The sequence below is a fragment of the Microcaecilia unicolor genome, chromosome 8, assembly GCF_901765095.1.
Source record: "Microcaecilia unicolor chromosome 8, aMicUni1.1, whole genome shotgun sequence".
NCBI classification, from domain to species: Eukaryota; Metazoa; Chordata; class Amphibia; order Gymnophiona; family Siphonopidae; genus Microcaecilia; species Microcaecilia unicolor.
Genome location: NC_044038.1, coordinates 230,342,468 through 230,358,067, shown reverse-complemented (window position 1 = coordinate 230,358,067; position 15,600 = coordinate 230,342,468). Strand labels below are relative to the sequence as shown.

General features: G+C 43.0%; 1 protein-coding gene and 1 long non-coding RNA gene across 2 annotated transcripts in view; both read right to left on the bottom strand.

The window, feature by feature from the left end:
* The window catches only part of LOC115475486, a 406,432-nt gene that overhangs the window by 110,152 nt on the left and 280,680 nt on the right, over positions 1 to 15,600 (bottom strand). The gene's annotated exons all lie outside the window — the stretch shown is intronic.
* Positions 1,972 to 13,729, bottom strand: LOC115475491. Its single transcript, XR_003943044.1, has 2 exons — positions 13,610 to 13,729; positions 1,972 to 2,075 (listed from the first exon to the last, which is right to left on the bottom strand). It is a non-coding gene; the product is annotated as an uncharacterized LOC115475491 (long non-coding RNA).

The following is a 15,600-nucleotide window of genomic DNA, read 5'->3' as shown; positions in this document are numbered from 1 at the left end:
ACCCTGCATAATATAATCCCTAACTATCTGTAACAAATTGTATTTCCAACATTCAATTCATATTGTAAGCCACACTGAACCCGCAAAAAGGTGGGAAAATGTGGGATACAAATGCAATAAATAAATAAAATAAATATATAAATACCTGAATGAATGAATTTACACACATAACTGGCATGTATTTATTTATTATTAAGACTGAGCTTCTTATCTTTCCACCTAAACCAACCTCTCCTCTTCCCTCATTCTCTATTTCTGTGGATAACACTCTCATCCTTCCTGTCTTATCAGCTCATAACCTTGGGGTCATCTTCAACTCCTCCCTCTCCTTCTCTGTACATGTTCAGCAGACTGCTAAAACCTGTCGTTTCTTTCTCTATAATATCACCAAAATTTGCCCTTTCCTTTCTGAGCACACTACCAGAACCCTCATCCACACTCTTATCACCTCTCACTTGCACTATTGAAACTTACAGGTCTCCCACTTAGCCATCTCTCTCCTCTTCTGTAACATGATGTCAGTTCAATTGTCTGAATTAAATATGCAGCAGAATTATTGAAATGTGCAGCATAATATTGATGATGCTGAATCAGATACAAAAATACAGCTTTAAAAAAACTGCAGCAGAAACTGGCTTTCACTCCAAGCTCCTCTCCCCCTCCCTTTGGGAACATTTAGAAGGACAAAATGCACTACTTCAGAAGTTTTCAAACTTCCTCTCCCCCTCCAACTTGAAGGACTGTTTAACGAAAGCTTGACAAAGGTGGGTACCTGAATGCTCATCAAGATATCTCCACCAGCAGACAGAGAGTCTGGGAAGGTATAACTCCAGCTATTGACTCAGAATGAAAGAATAAACAGCAAGCCATAAACCACTTGCCACAGAGGACTCAGTGTTCCCTCCCCCCTTCAGATAAGACTTCAGCACATGTAAAGACAAAGGGCTGATGGCATGTGACCACAGCATGCTCTACAACAAAGACTGTTCTGTAAGTTATAACTTCTGATTTAGAACCCTGCTACCTTACTTAAGCACAGATTCTCTGTAAAGATCTGTAAGAACACCTCTCGTTTGCAATATTACTTACATGATTTGTATATATATTCTGTACCGCATACAGTTCAAACTCCTCTTATTGACCTATAAGTACATTCATTCTGCAGCTCCTCAGTACCTCTCCACTCTCATTTCTCTCTACATTCCTCCCCAGGAACTCCATTCACTGGGTAAATCTCTCTTATCTGCACCCTTCTCCTCCACCACTTATTCGAGACTCCGTTCCTTTTATCTTGCTGCACCATATGCCTGGAATAGACTTCCTGAGCCGGCACGTCAAGCTCCATCTCTGGTCGTCTTCAAATCTAGGCTAAAAGCCCACCTTTTTGATGCTGTTTTTACTCCTAACCCTTACTCACTTGTTCAGAACCCTTATTTTATCATCCTCACTTTACTTTAATATTCCCTTATCTCGTATTTGTCCTGTTTGTCTGTTCTAATTAGATTGTCAAGCAGGGATTGTCTCTTCATGTTCAAGTGTACAGTGCTGCGTACTTCTAGTAGCGCTATAGAAATGATAAGTAGTAGTACTAGTAGTAGTAGTAGAAGGTGGTTTACAGTATAAAAATGGGAAAAAGCCATTCAACCTGTAAAACAAACATCTAAGAGTAAAGTACATCATAAGTTATTTTACAATAAAAATTTGTATCTTGGAAATTCTTGGACTATCAGTTTTCTGTTTTTGTTTGTTTGTTTTGGTTGTTCCCACTGAGGGGCACTTTTTGCCTACGTGTGCCCAACACACATCAATTTGCAGTTACCACCCAGCTACCACTGGCCACTGAGTAGCAAGTTTGACATTTTTTTATGAATTCCAAGGAACTTTTCCCATTAAAAGTAAAAGGTATGAATTTCTTTTCTTTTTTCTTTCTTTTTTTCTTTTATACTTACAGTCTTCCACTTTTTGCGCATCACATTCAGCATTCACAGGAGCAGATAAAGCAAACAGACCCAAGAAAATGGCCAAACTCCACATTTTCAACATCTTTGGTTTTAGTTTCTGGACACTGCAGCAGCCTGTTGGAGATAAGGGGGGGGGGGGGGACCTATAAAAAATGTATTAAGCTAACATCATAGGATTGCCAGGTGGTTCCAGATTTTCATAACAACCTCATCTAGAATATTAAGAGGGAAAAGAGAGCTAGGGCTGCAAGGCCAGATACCACCGATTGAGTCGAGCATTGCTATTCTTCATATGCCCTAACCATTTAAGTGGTGCACGATCAGTCACTAGGGTAAAGATTTGCCCATCCAAATAGAAATGACACATCTGTATAGCCCATTTGATGGCTAAACACTCCCTCTCTATTGTATATTGTAGAGTAACTGGTTTCATGCGGAAGCAACATTCGACTCAGATACATGAGAGGGTGTTCCTGCCTCTCATGTACCTGAGATAACACCGCACCCAAACCCACATCCGAGGCATCAGCCTGCAGAACAAAGTATTTGGAAAAATCAACTGCTTTTAACAGGGGTTCTTGGCACAGGGTTAGCCTTAACCTATTGAATGTCCCTAGCCCCTCCTCATTCCATTGAAGTTTATTCGAAGTCTCCTTTTAAGCTTGTTTGTTAGCGGAGTAGCCCTAGATGCAAAATGAGGTATGAACCTCCAATAGTATCCCACTAATCCCAAGAAACTTCTTAATTCCTTCTTGTTCCTAGGGCATGGGAATTCCCGAATACTCTCTACTTTGTCACACAGGGGGGTTATCTGTCCATCTCCTACCCTGTATCTCAGGTACTTCACTTTCTGTTGGCCGAAGTGGCACTTTTGAGGATTCAATGTCATACCTGCTCGCTGGAAAGCCCCCAGCACCTCCCGAACCCGTACAACATGTGAGGGCCAGTCTTCTCTATTTACTTATTTATTGCGCTTGTATCCCACATTTTCCCACCTATTTGCAGGCTTAATGTGGCTTACAAAGTCCTGTTATGGCATCGCCATCCCAGGGTAAAAGATACAATTGGTGTTACAAAAAGATCAGGGATGACAGGAAAGATCTAAGCAAACAGTTATAGAAGTATGACTTTCAGAGTAAGGGTGGAGTGGTGAAGTGTTATAATTAAGCTATGGGTTCTCGTGGTAGGCCTTGTTGAAGAGAGAGTTTTTCAGAGATTTGCGGAAGTTAGTTATTTCTTTGATTGTTTTCATGTTCGTTGGTAGTGCATTCCACAGCTGCGTGCTAATGTAGGAAAAGCTGGTCATGTGTGTTAGTTTGTATTTTAATTCTTTACAGCTGGGGAAGTGTAGATTAAGAAATGTGCGGGCTGATCTTTTAGCGTTTCTGGGAGGTAGGTCCACGAGATTTAGCATGTAGAATGGGGCATCTCCGTGAATGATTTTATGAACAATTATGCAGATCTTGAACACGATGCGTTCTTTAAATGGGAGCCAGTGAAGTTGCTCTCTTAGGGATTTTGCACTTTCATATTTTGTTTTTCCAAATATGAGTCTGGCTGCGGTATTCTGGGCTGTTTGAAGTTTCTTGATAGTCTGTTCTTTGCAGCCAGCATAGAGTGGATAATTACATCGTCTAAATATGCAACAGTGTATTCTTGGTGTGGTCTTAGAACCCCATCCAGGAGGCGCTGGCACGAGGCCGCAGCCGAATTAAGGCCGAACGGCATCCTACTAAACTGATAAAGACCCAAGGGAGACCTTGAGAGAAATGGGGTGTGAGGACTTGCCAAATGGGGAGAGCTCAACACCACTCCGCAAGCAGACACCAGTGAAAGATCGGAGCTCCGGAGAGAATCAGACCAGAAGAGAAAAGGACCTTAACATCATGAAGGAGAGGCAGAGAGAATCCGAAGACGAAAGAGTGGACTGAGTAAAATCAGATAAGCTATTCATGGGGACTTAAGTTTTCATACATAGTGAATTAAGCTATTGACTATAAAGTAATATGAAGGACCACTGAGGCTGCGGGATTGAAGGGGAGGTTTGTTTGGGGAGGAGGGGGAGAATATGAAGGAGTCTAATGTCGGGGGACATTTTCAGCGGGGACTCACTTCCTTTGGGAGGAACTGGCGAGAAGGGAGGAGAGCCAGTTGAAGGGGAAGGGAAGGGAGGGGGGAGGGGGGCCAGAGGGCAAGGGGGGGAGGGGAAGGGGGGGATTTTGAGGGTAGGATCTTGGAATGTAAACGGTCTCAACAGTCCCGGGAAGAGAAGTATTATTTTTCGAGAACTACGCAGGCTGGAGTGGGATATAGCAATGTTACAAGAGACACATATACAAAAGAAGGATGAAAAATTGTTAAGGAACCGGGTACTGGGCGAGGGGTACCTATGCGCGAATCCCAAAGGGGGGAAATCTGGGGGGCTGGCTATATATGTCAAAGATAACCTGCAATTCACCAAGGAACAAGAATTCAGGGGGAGGGATGGTAGATGCCTGGCAATTAAAGGATCAATTAAGGGCCACCCAATTACACTCATTAACATCTATGCACCAAATGAGGGACAAGGGGAATTTTTTGATAAATTACGAACAAGCCTAATACCTTTTGTCGAGGGTCAAATACTATTGGGGGGTGACTTTAACTTCCCCGCAGCGGGCCTCGACCACTCGAAAGGAAAAGAACAAGGGGCGAAATACACAAGAGGGAAACTTCTCAAACTAATGCGGGAATTAGATTTACTGGACTTTTGGAGGTTGCAACACCCAGGGCAAAAAACCTACACGCATTACTCACACGCACAAAAGACATATGGTAGGATAGACGCGATCTGGGGTAGTCGTTCGTTATGGGGAGCTCTTAGAGGGTCTGAAATTGATAATATACATGCCTCAGACCATGCCCCGGTGTGGGTCATGGTGGGAGGGTTGGGCAAGGAGAGAGGGGGAAGGGTATGGAGACTTAATGAGTCTTTGATAGACACAGAGGAAAATTGTAAGGAAGTGAAGGATATAATCAAGAAATACCTGAAATTCAATGACAATACAGAAGTAACAGACGGGACCTTATGGGATGCCCTCAAAACAGTGGTGCGGGGGCACCTGATTAAAAAAGGGGCACAACGAAAGAAGGAACAAGAGATTCGGGAAATGTTGATTCGTCAAAGGTTGGCAGAGTGTGAGGCGCGCCACCATGAAGAGGGGAATCCCCAAGTGTTCAGAGAATTATTGGCTTGTAGAGCAGAGCTGCAAAAATTACAAATTGGGAAGATGGAATTCCAACGAAAATTATTACAACAAAAATTCTTTGAATATAGTAATAAGGCAGGCAGTATGTTAGCTCGGAAACTACGCTGCAGACAGGTACAAAATACGATAACTAAACTAAAAAGGGGAGGAGGAAACATGGTGCATCAGGATGGGGATATCAGGGCCGAGTTTGTGAAATATTATATGAAACTATACTCGAAAGAAGAGGGGACAACATTGGAGGAGAAGCGGAATTACATAAGGGACTTGGGTCTGAATAGAATAACGGAGGCTCAAAGGGTGAATTTAGAAGCCCCAATAACATTGGAGGAAGTGTTAGGAGTCATCAAGGGATTAAAAGGAGGGAAAGCGCCGGGGATAGATGGATACACGGGGAAATATTACAAAGTATTTAGACAAGAATTGGCTCCCCTACTGGTAAGAGTGGGTAATGCCTGCTTTATGGGGGAAGAGATGCCTATAAGTATGCATGCAGCGGGGATTACAGTACTCCTCAAGTCAGGGAGGGCCCCCACTTTGTGCGGCTCCTACAGGCCGATCTCCTTGTTGAACATAGATGTTAAGATTTTGGCCAAGGTGATGGCGGAGCGCTTGGGCAAGCTTTTACCATTCTTGATTCATGAGGATCAAGCGGGGTTCGTGCCCCATAGGCAAGTAGCGGATAATATTCGCAGAACTTTGAACATTAAGTGGGGAGCTCAGAGGAGAGGGGACTCCCTTACCCTTTTAGCGATTGATGCAGAGAAAGCATTCGATAGAGTGGATTTGGAGTTTCTATGGGAGAGCATGGCACAAATGGGGATGGGGAAAAATCTTATAGGCTGGCTGAAGAAATTGTATGCCCGCCCGGTGGCAAAAATTAAAATTAATGGGGGATACTCTGAACACTTTGATATTCAGCGGGGAACTAGGCAGGGGTGCCCGCTTTCCCCATTACTATTCGCCATAGCCATAGAGCCATTTGCTCAGAGGATCCGTCTGCTCCAAGAGATACGGAGGGTTCGGATGGGGGGTAAGGAACACAAGATTGCACTATTTGCGGACGATATTTTATTTTATATCTCATCCCCTATGATGACAATGCCTGCTTTGATTAAAGAGTTGAAGAATTATGGATGGGTATCGGGATTTAAGGTGAACTACGACAAGTCCGAGGTGATGGGGGTCACTATACCAGAAGTGGAGGAAGAAAGAATAAAAGAAGTGTTTAAATTTAAAGTAGCTAAAGATAGTTTTAGGTATCTAGGGATACAGATCCCGCGGAATCTCAATAAATTATATCAATTAAATTACATACCTTTATTAAAAAAAGTGCGAGGGGATATGACCAAATGGCAAAAGGGGTGGCTTTCATGGTGGGGTCGTATTGCGTCAGTAAAAATGAATATTCTCCCCCGGCTTCTATTTTTGTTTCAAACACTACCAATTCCAGTACCTAAGAGGGAGCTCATGAAGTTGCAAGCGGATATAGGAACATTTATTTGGGGGGGAGCACCGGCAAGGTTAGCACGGAAAATAATGTGGGGCACACCTGACCAAGGGGGGAGGGGGATACCAAACATCCTCTGGTACTATTGGGCATCACAGCTAAAACAAATTGCGGTATGGGGAAAAGTAGACTTATCATCAATAACAAAATTAGAGCAGATCTTTGTCCAAGAAGGGGTATTGGAGGGATTGTTATGGGCCCCGATTCCGGATAATACATATAAGGGACTCACCCTAAACCCCTTTGTATCACATCTCTTAGCTTTATGGGGCACTTTAAAATATAGGCTTAGGGGATCTAGGACTAAATCCACATTCGCTTGGATCACACAGGACCCAGGTTTCCCAGCCGGGATTCAGGGCGGAGTGTTTAAAACATGGTTCCATAAAGGGCTGATAAGATTTCGAGACTTGCTGACAGAAGAGGGAATTAAACCTTTTGCAGAATTACAGGAGACCTATGAATTACCACCATCTGATATCTATGCGTATATGCAGGTAAAACACTATATAACATCCACAGGGTGGATTAAAGATAAATTAGTAGAAAAGGAAAAGATGGAAGATATATGGGGGAAGATCGATTTATGGGGAAAGGGAATCTCTAGGCTGTACGATCATATACGGGGGTCACAATTTGTAAAACATCAATACATGCAGGCCTGGGAGAGGGATTTGAAACAAGAACTGACTGACTCTGAATGGGGAAGAGTATGCAGAGAGGTCAAAAAGGCCTCTGTATGTGTATTATTGAAAGAGAATGCATATAAAGTATTAAGTAGATGGTACTATACGCCGGAGAGAGTAAAGGCAATGTTCCCTGAAGCCTCGGATATTTGCTGGCGATGTAAGGAGGAAAAAGGCACTTTTTATCATGTATGGTGGGAGTGTGTGCTCATACAGAAATTTTGGGAGGGAGTTACGGGACTATTGACAGAGGCCCTGGACACTCCTTTCCCATGTGATCCAAAATGGTGTTTATTGGGGTGGGGGAACCAGAAAGGAGTGAAATGGGGACAAAGGATTAAGAGGTTAGGCCTCGCGGCTGCAAAATCCATAGTAGCGGCGTTCTGGAAACAAGACAAGGGACCCACAATACATAACTGGATTGGGAAGGTCAGGGGATTAATGGTGATGGAGGAATTGACAGATAAAAGGAGGGGGAGGTTTAATGCTCAGGCTGAAGAATGGAAACAATTTGATCGACTATTGGGGAAAGAATTGTAAGGGTGGGGGGATATAAGGAGGGGAAGTTGGGAATGGAAGGGACCAAGGAAGGTGGAATGGGGGGGGGGAGGGGGGGAAAAATAGGGGGGGGGGGGAAATGGAGGAGACATAGGAGGGGACATTCTTTACTGTATATATGTTTGTATTCCGAGGTTCAGAGAAGGGAATGATTGTTGTCACCAGAAATTAGGATGAGACATTGTAATGTAACTCTTATAAGGTTTGTTCAATAAACTTTACAAAATTAAAAAAAAAAAAAGACCCAAGGGAGTTGAAAAGACAGTTTTAGGCCGGGCCTCGGCCGTCAGGGGGATCAGCCAATATACTTTGGTCAAGTCTAGCGTGGATAGGTACTTGGCAGTTCCCAACCGGTCTAGGAGCTCCTCAATACGCAGCATCGGATAGGCGTCGGGAGTGGAAAGGGCACTGAAATGCTAGAAGTCGATGCAGAACCACCAAGTACCATCCGACTTGGGAACCAGTACAACTGGACTTGACCAAGGGCTGAATGACTCCTCAATAACCCCAAAATCAAGCATCTCCTGAACCTGATGAATGACTTCCTGTTTTTCGGGGGTGAGAGCTGGTAGAGTTTTTGCTTAACCACTTTGCCCGGCTCTGAAATGATATCATGCATTATGAGATGCGTTTCTCCTGGACAGGGAGTCAGAACATCTCGAAACTCGGCCGAGAGTTCTTGAATTTCATTCTGCTGTCCATTGCTAAGAGTAGCAGCAATTTGGGCTCCCCAGCCTCAAAACGTTCTGTAATCTGGGGGCCTAATTCTTCCTCTGACTCTGCTACCTCCTGGCTTCACAACCCTCTTCTCTCTTGTCAAGGCTTTAAAACATTAGCATGGTATGTTTGTTCCCTACCTTGTTCATTTTTCACCATGTAGGTTACGGGCCCCAGCTTTCTCTCTATCGTAGCTGGACCCCTCCAGTTACTTGTGAATTTATAGGGAGAATCTGGTACCAATATTAATACTTTATATCCTACCTCAAATACCCTCTCTACACTCTTTCTATCGTAATACGCCTTCTGATAGGTCTGACTCCTTTCCAATTGCCAATTACCAAATAGCTAGCCACATCACGGTCCTCCTTTTCTGAGGGTACCCACTGCTTCTTTAAATTTAGAACATCTAACACCCCCCGGGGTGGTCGCCCATACATTAACTCAAATGGGGAGACTCTCAGGGAGGCCTGAACATTCTCCCTATATACATAGAGAGCAAAAGGAAGCAACAGGTCCCATTCTTCATGGCAGGAACCCAATCCCTTCCTTAACAATAGCTTTAAGGTTCTGTTGAATCTCTCAACCAGACCATTAGTTTGAGGGTGGTAAGCAGCAGTTCGGATGTGATGTATACCGAAAGCCTCCCAAACTTGAGATAAGGTACGCAAAAGGAAATTTGTTTCCCTATCAGTGAATACCTCCCTTGGGAAACCCACCTCACAAAATATATGAATTAGCTGTGAAGCAATTACTCTTGCTGAGGGGCTACGAAGAGGCATTGCCCAGGGATACCGGGTTGCCATATCCATTACCACTAGAATATATAAAAAAAACCTCTCCTGGATCTAACAATAGGCCCAATCATATCCATGGCTAGGCGGGCCACCGGGATTCCTATGTGGGGTAGTGGTTGTAATGGCACCCATCCCAGGATCTGCTCGGACACTTTCTGACACTGGACACAAGAGTTACAAAATTGCTCCACCCCTTTATACACCCCGGGCCAATAAAATCGGTTAAGTACCTGTATGAGGGTATTCTGAGCTCCTTTATACCCGCCTAAGGGATGGTCATGAGATAACCATATCACTAAGTCCCGAAACCCCTGAGGCATCACCAGTTGTTTCTGGGGTTCCGCTCCTGTCCCTAGACGAGCCACTCTAAACAATAACCCCTTATCAATGATGAAGCATGGAAAACTATTCTCTCCCTCTTGTCCTGACGCTCCCAGGCATATCGCAGACTCCTGCTCCCTGGCGAAATAGGGGGACCTCTCTAACAACTGCCCCAGGTCACCTGGAAACCCCCCCTGACCTAGAAGGTCCCTTAAGTTCCCCCTTCTCTGCTCCTGAGCCCTTTTCTTCTGTTGAGAGCTCCTCCTTGTTTTCCCCGGACCCCCAAGGATATCTCCGTGAAAAGGAAAAGCCTGTGACAATGGCATTTCAGGGGTTTCTGCCTGTTTCTCTTGAGCTCGGGTGGTCACTAACACCTTCCTTCCCCCAATGCACTGTGAGAAAGGGCCCAGTCTATACTTAATTAAAGAAATGCCTAAATGGAGAGGAAGGCAAAGGCCAAGCCCTGCGGCATCTTCCTCACCTTTAATCGGGGCTATGGATCGCTTCGTTGTGCCAGGAATTCAGGGAGGCTGTGATTCTTCGCTGATTGTGGAAACGGAGAAAGGAGAAACATTTCCACAACAAGAAGTAAACACCATGCTCAGCCCCGAGCTGAGGTATCCGCCGCCAATGCCAGCGTTCGTGCAGGAAGGATCTGTGTAGATTTCTACACCTCCCAAAGTGGTGGAAGTAGTTGCTGCAGCCGGGTCAGACTCCTGCAATCGATCACAGGTTGCCCCGATGGAGAAGGGCAGTGACCCGCATGGTGACAGCGTCTCTGAAAGAAAACCTAACGAGTTGGAGAAGAAAACTTTCGAAGCTCCTGAGAATTCCTCAGCAACACTCAATAAGTCTTCTCTTTTGCCTAAACCCTCAACCATTACTCTTGAAACAAAATGGAAAGCACTTTTGACTTTGGAAACGTCTTTTTCTCAGAAACTGTCATTCCTATCCCAGAAAATACAAGCTCCAAATGAAGCCATTTTTAAAATTGAGAAACAAATTAAAGCTATAGAAGAAAAAAACTGAAGAAAATGTTAAAGACATTAAAATATCTCAGCAGATACAAGTAGATATTATAAAAGAAAATAAATGGCTACAGACTAAAGTGGAAAACTTAAAAAACCAACAAAGATCAAAGACCCTACGAGTAATAAATTTTCCTAGACAAGAAATGGTGGCATCTTTGCTGACTTTTAAAAAGTATATGTTTGATATCTTAAAGATTCCAGAACAGGCTTGTCCACCAATATCTAACATCTACTATTTACAGCCATATAAAAGATCAACTATAGATGGACAACTTGAATCTGAAGGAATTGAACCAGTAATTGAGACTTTGAGGCTTTCACAAATAATAGAAGCTGATAATTTGGGTTTGGAACCACGATCTCTTATTGTAACATTTGTTCTGCAACCAGACAGGGACCGGGTGTTAAAACAAATTTTCAGACATAGGAAAGAAACTTTTTTGAATTTCCAAGTATGAATATACCCAGACGTTTCCAAAGTAACACAAAAGAGACGTCAACATTTCCTTAAATTACGTCCCACTGTGTTTCAGATGGGAGGTTTATTTTGGTTGAATTTTCCTTGCAAATGTGTAATGAAGCTGAATTCAGTAAAATATATTTTCTTTGATCCCCTGCATTTAAACTCATTCTTAGAATCTAAGAAAGTAATTACCCTACGCTAAAATTCAGAAACGGTCCGGACATCGACTCCTTAGTTAACAAGATTATAATCCTGTGTACATCCTCTTCAGGCCTCTGGATAGAGTTTAAATACTATTATTACTTTATATTGTGCCTTATTTCTCTCTTACCAGAACATGGAAAGGTATGTGCTTCTTTTACTGGCAGGTTGTCCAATCGATCCCACCACTGTCACCATATGTAAACAGGGTCCTCCTTCTACGTGGGGGCCAGGGCTAACCCTGCTTAGCCTTAGCTGTTTCCCTCTAAGGTATGGGATCCAAACCCCCTCTCCTCTGTCAGGCACTCGCCCCAGTCTGGCTGCTCTCCGGCTGGCCTGAGCCTATTTCCTGCTCACGGCAGGGTCACACAAAAACTCAGCATCCTCATAGTTTCTTGAAAACACAGGTTTTTATTTTCTCAAAACCCTTTTCTTCAATACAGCCTTAGTCTTCACTTAGTTTCATCACCAACAATGAAAGAGTCAGTTCACTTTTTCACATTCACCTTCTCAACACAGTTCAATCTTAATCCAGAATACCACAAAGCAGTAAATCCTTGCCTTGTTCCACAGCCTCAGATAGTTAATGGGTTAGCTTTCTCCACCAGCTCCTTCCCCACTGTATGATTTTCTCCTCTCCAACTGTCCACAGTTTTGGCCATACTGACGCCACAAAATGATGATATGTGAAGTTTCTTCAGTATTGCTGAGGTGAAAAGATACCGTAAACTCAGCCTGTTCCTTACAAAGGGATCCTGTCAACATGGTAATGTAAACACTGACTTCCTGATTCTTACAGTTTAAAGCACTGGATGTGAGAGCTCAGATAACTGAGATTCCAGGGACCTTGCCCCACAGGAAAAGGAAATCTAGATGAATTTTTATATTTAGAAGAAATTAAGATATTTTGTGTACCTTGAAAGAAAATTTTATATTTACATCATTTAGGAGTTAAAGTTAATTATCCACGAATACTAATGTGAACGACAGTTTTTTGACATATAGTTAATTATGCAGGGAAGGAAATAATTTTTGTAAGAATCACGGCTGTCTAACAAGTGTTTTCCCCTATGCAAATTGCCTGTACTTTTATGAATAACAGAGTTTATGCAGAGTACCGGATTTCTTTATGCCATGGTAAAGGAATCTAGGAACACAGCTGATTATGCTGTGTTTGTTTGTCTTAATAAAAGCCTGTGAGTCAGGACAATTTAAGGCTGTGAATATTTATAGGCACCGGATAGAGGGGATTTCTAATTAGTTTTTTGTGCGCAGTTGTGTAATATAATTCATGGTGCTTGGAAGCGAATGGAGTAACTGTGACAGAACTGTAGGGACACTTTGGGGAAGATCTGTGTTGAGAGAAATATGTGGATGGCGATTCTTGCTGAGAGAGGGTTGTGTTGATGGTGGTTAATTGTGATTTGTTGTGGTTCGTTGGTTGCCATTTTGAAAGTTGTGATGGCAGAGTGGCAGAGATGGGATGGTACAGATGAATTTTGGTATAGACTGTTTAGATGATTATGATATGTACATCTGGAGTGATGATATATTACAGGAAGAGATGAACATTACTGAAAAAGTATTTTCTTTCTGGAAGTAACCTCTTAAGTTTATCAGGACCTTTCAGATTTAGTGCACCCTGCTAAGCTCCTTAAGTAAGGTAGGATTCAAACATTCTCAAAATGCGATTTTTTAAAATGATTTTTCTGCTTTTAAAGAACTGTGTTTTAAATCCTGATGTGCAGACGAGCCCAAGTTCAGGCCACTTATAGGCATAAGTTTTTTTTCTGGGAGAATGATTTTGTTTTTGTTTAGCACCTGTTGTCTTGAATTGAAGTTATTTTGCCGATGCTGCACTGTTAACCTGTTCAACTGAGTTCCTTCCTGTGTTTTGTTTGAAACTGCAATATTCTGCCTAACTTTCTAGCTGACACCCCTGAGAGTAAAATATATAGAAGGGTGAAAGGTACGTTGGGGTTACACCAACTTGTATTGACTCCAACTTGTCTGCCCTCCTTCTAGGTAACTAAACACAAGTCTATACAGTAGCTAACAGTGTCCATCAGAGTCAGAAGGCTGTTGATATGAGAAGAAGCATTTTATTATAACTTACCAATTATGGGTATACTGGCATATGATAATTTCAGTCTAGGCCGTACGTCAAATCAGATAAAATCAAGACAGTTCTCAAAGTTTTTCTCATAGAGAGTGGTAAACTGGACGCGAAGTGCGATTCCACAGTATTACTTCTCTAACTTCTATTGATTACAGTTCTCATTTATATACTCTTTCAATCACGTGCTTTTGCGTCATACATATTCCTGTAAATCTGTCTTCTTGTATAGATACTAATTAGCGTCAGGATTAATTTACTTATTATCAGCATTTATGATTTTCCTTACAATCAGCACTTTATTTTCCCGTAACTTGCTTAATTTAACATTTACAGTAATTTCATTTATCAGCAGTTCATTTGGGTCATTCTCACTTTCAACATTAATGTCCCTAACCACATGTTCTTGATTGTTCCCCACCTGTTCAATAACTTTTAAAATTCCCCTAAATTTACTTGGTCTATAAACCATTTTGTAATGAGATCATATTTCGGTTCCTTATTAAACTGCTTGCAATCCAGATTTCCTTCCTTGTTGGTCTGTGTTACTAAGGCCTCGATACCATCTGTCTCATAAGCATTTCCAGTAAATGTACTCAGTTGCAAGCAAGATACTGTTTGACCATTTAACCTTTTGAGGCCTAGCACAGCACACAATTGTACAGGTTATTGATCAGCCTGTACTATGGTCATATGGTCCTGTCCATATTATTAACAAAAACCTTTTACCTTTCCTGCTGGAGTCTGAGCAAGACCTGAGACCTCCATGCACTCCTCCTCCCCCTCTTCCCCTATTTCCTCTTTATCCCATTCCATGTCTTCCTCCGCCCATGGTTCCCCCAGCTCCTGCTCGTTCCCTCGATCAGAACTGATTTCCCAATCATTCACTCCTCCCTCCATTTCCTGAGAGTCCTGCTGGTGTCCCAGTGGTTTCTGGGGATGGTAGTTTCCTCCCCTAACTAGTGGTTTCACTGGGGTTTTTGACACTAGAGAGCGAACTTTTTGTCTAGAAGGAATTAGTGAAGGAGAGTCATTACATCTAAAGGGAAAACTTCTCCCCCGTCCCTGTTTTGGCACTACCGGAACTAGACTCCTTTCAGACCCCTCACAACAGATTATAAAGTTCAATAAATAATGCTATAACATTAGCTTTGTAAAACTGATATAACATCACCTCCCCACTCCCCCCGTTTTCTATTTCTGTTGATGGCTCTCTCATTCTCCCTGTCTCCTCAGCTCATAACCTTGGGGTCATCTTTGACTCTTCTATCTCCTTCTCTGCTCATATCCAGCAGATCGCCAAGACCTGTCGTTTCTTTCTTTACAACATCCGTAAAATCCGCCCCTTTCTTTCCGAGCACTCTACCAAAACCCTCATCCACACCCTTGTCACCTCTCGTTTAGACTACTGCAATCTGCTTCTTGCTGGCCTCCCACTTAGTCACCTCTCCCCTCTCCAATTGGTTCAAAACTCTGCTGCCCGTCTCGTCTGCCACCAGGGTCGCTTTACTCATACTACCCCTCTCCTCAAGTCGCTTCACTGGCTCCCTATCCGTTTTCGCATCCTGTTCAAACTTCTTCTACTTACCTATAAATGTACTCACTCTGTTGCTCCCCAGTATCTCTCCACACTCGTCCTTCCCTACACCCCTTCCCGTGCACTCCGCTCCATGGATAAATCCTTCTTATCTGTTCCCTTCTCCACTACTGCCAACTCCAGACTTCGCGTCTTCTGTCTCGCTGCACCCTACGCCTGGAATAAACTTCCTGAGCCCCTACGTCTTGCCCCATCCTTGGTCACTTTTAAATCTAGACTGAAAGCCCACCTCTTTAACATTGCTTTTGACTCATAACCACTTGTAACCACTCGCCTCCACCTTCCCTCCTCTCCTCCTTCCTGTACACATTAATTGATTTGATTTGCTTACTTTATTTTTTATCTATTATATTGTAAGCTCTTTGAGCAGGGACTGTCCTTCTTCTATGTTTGT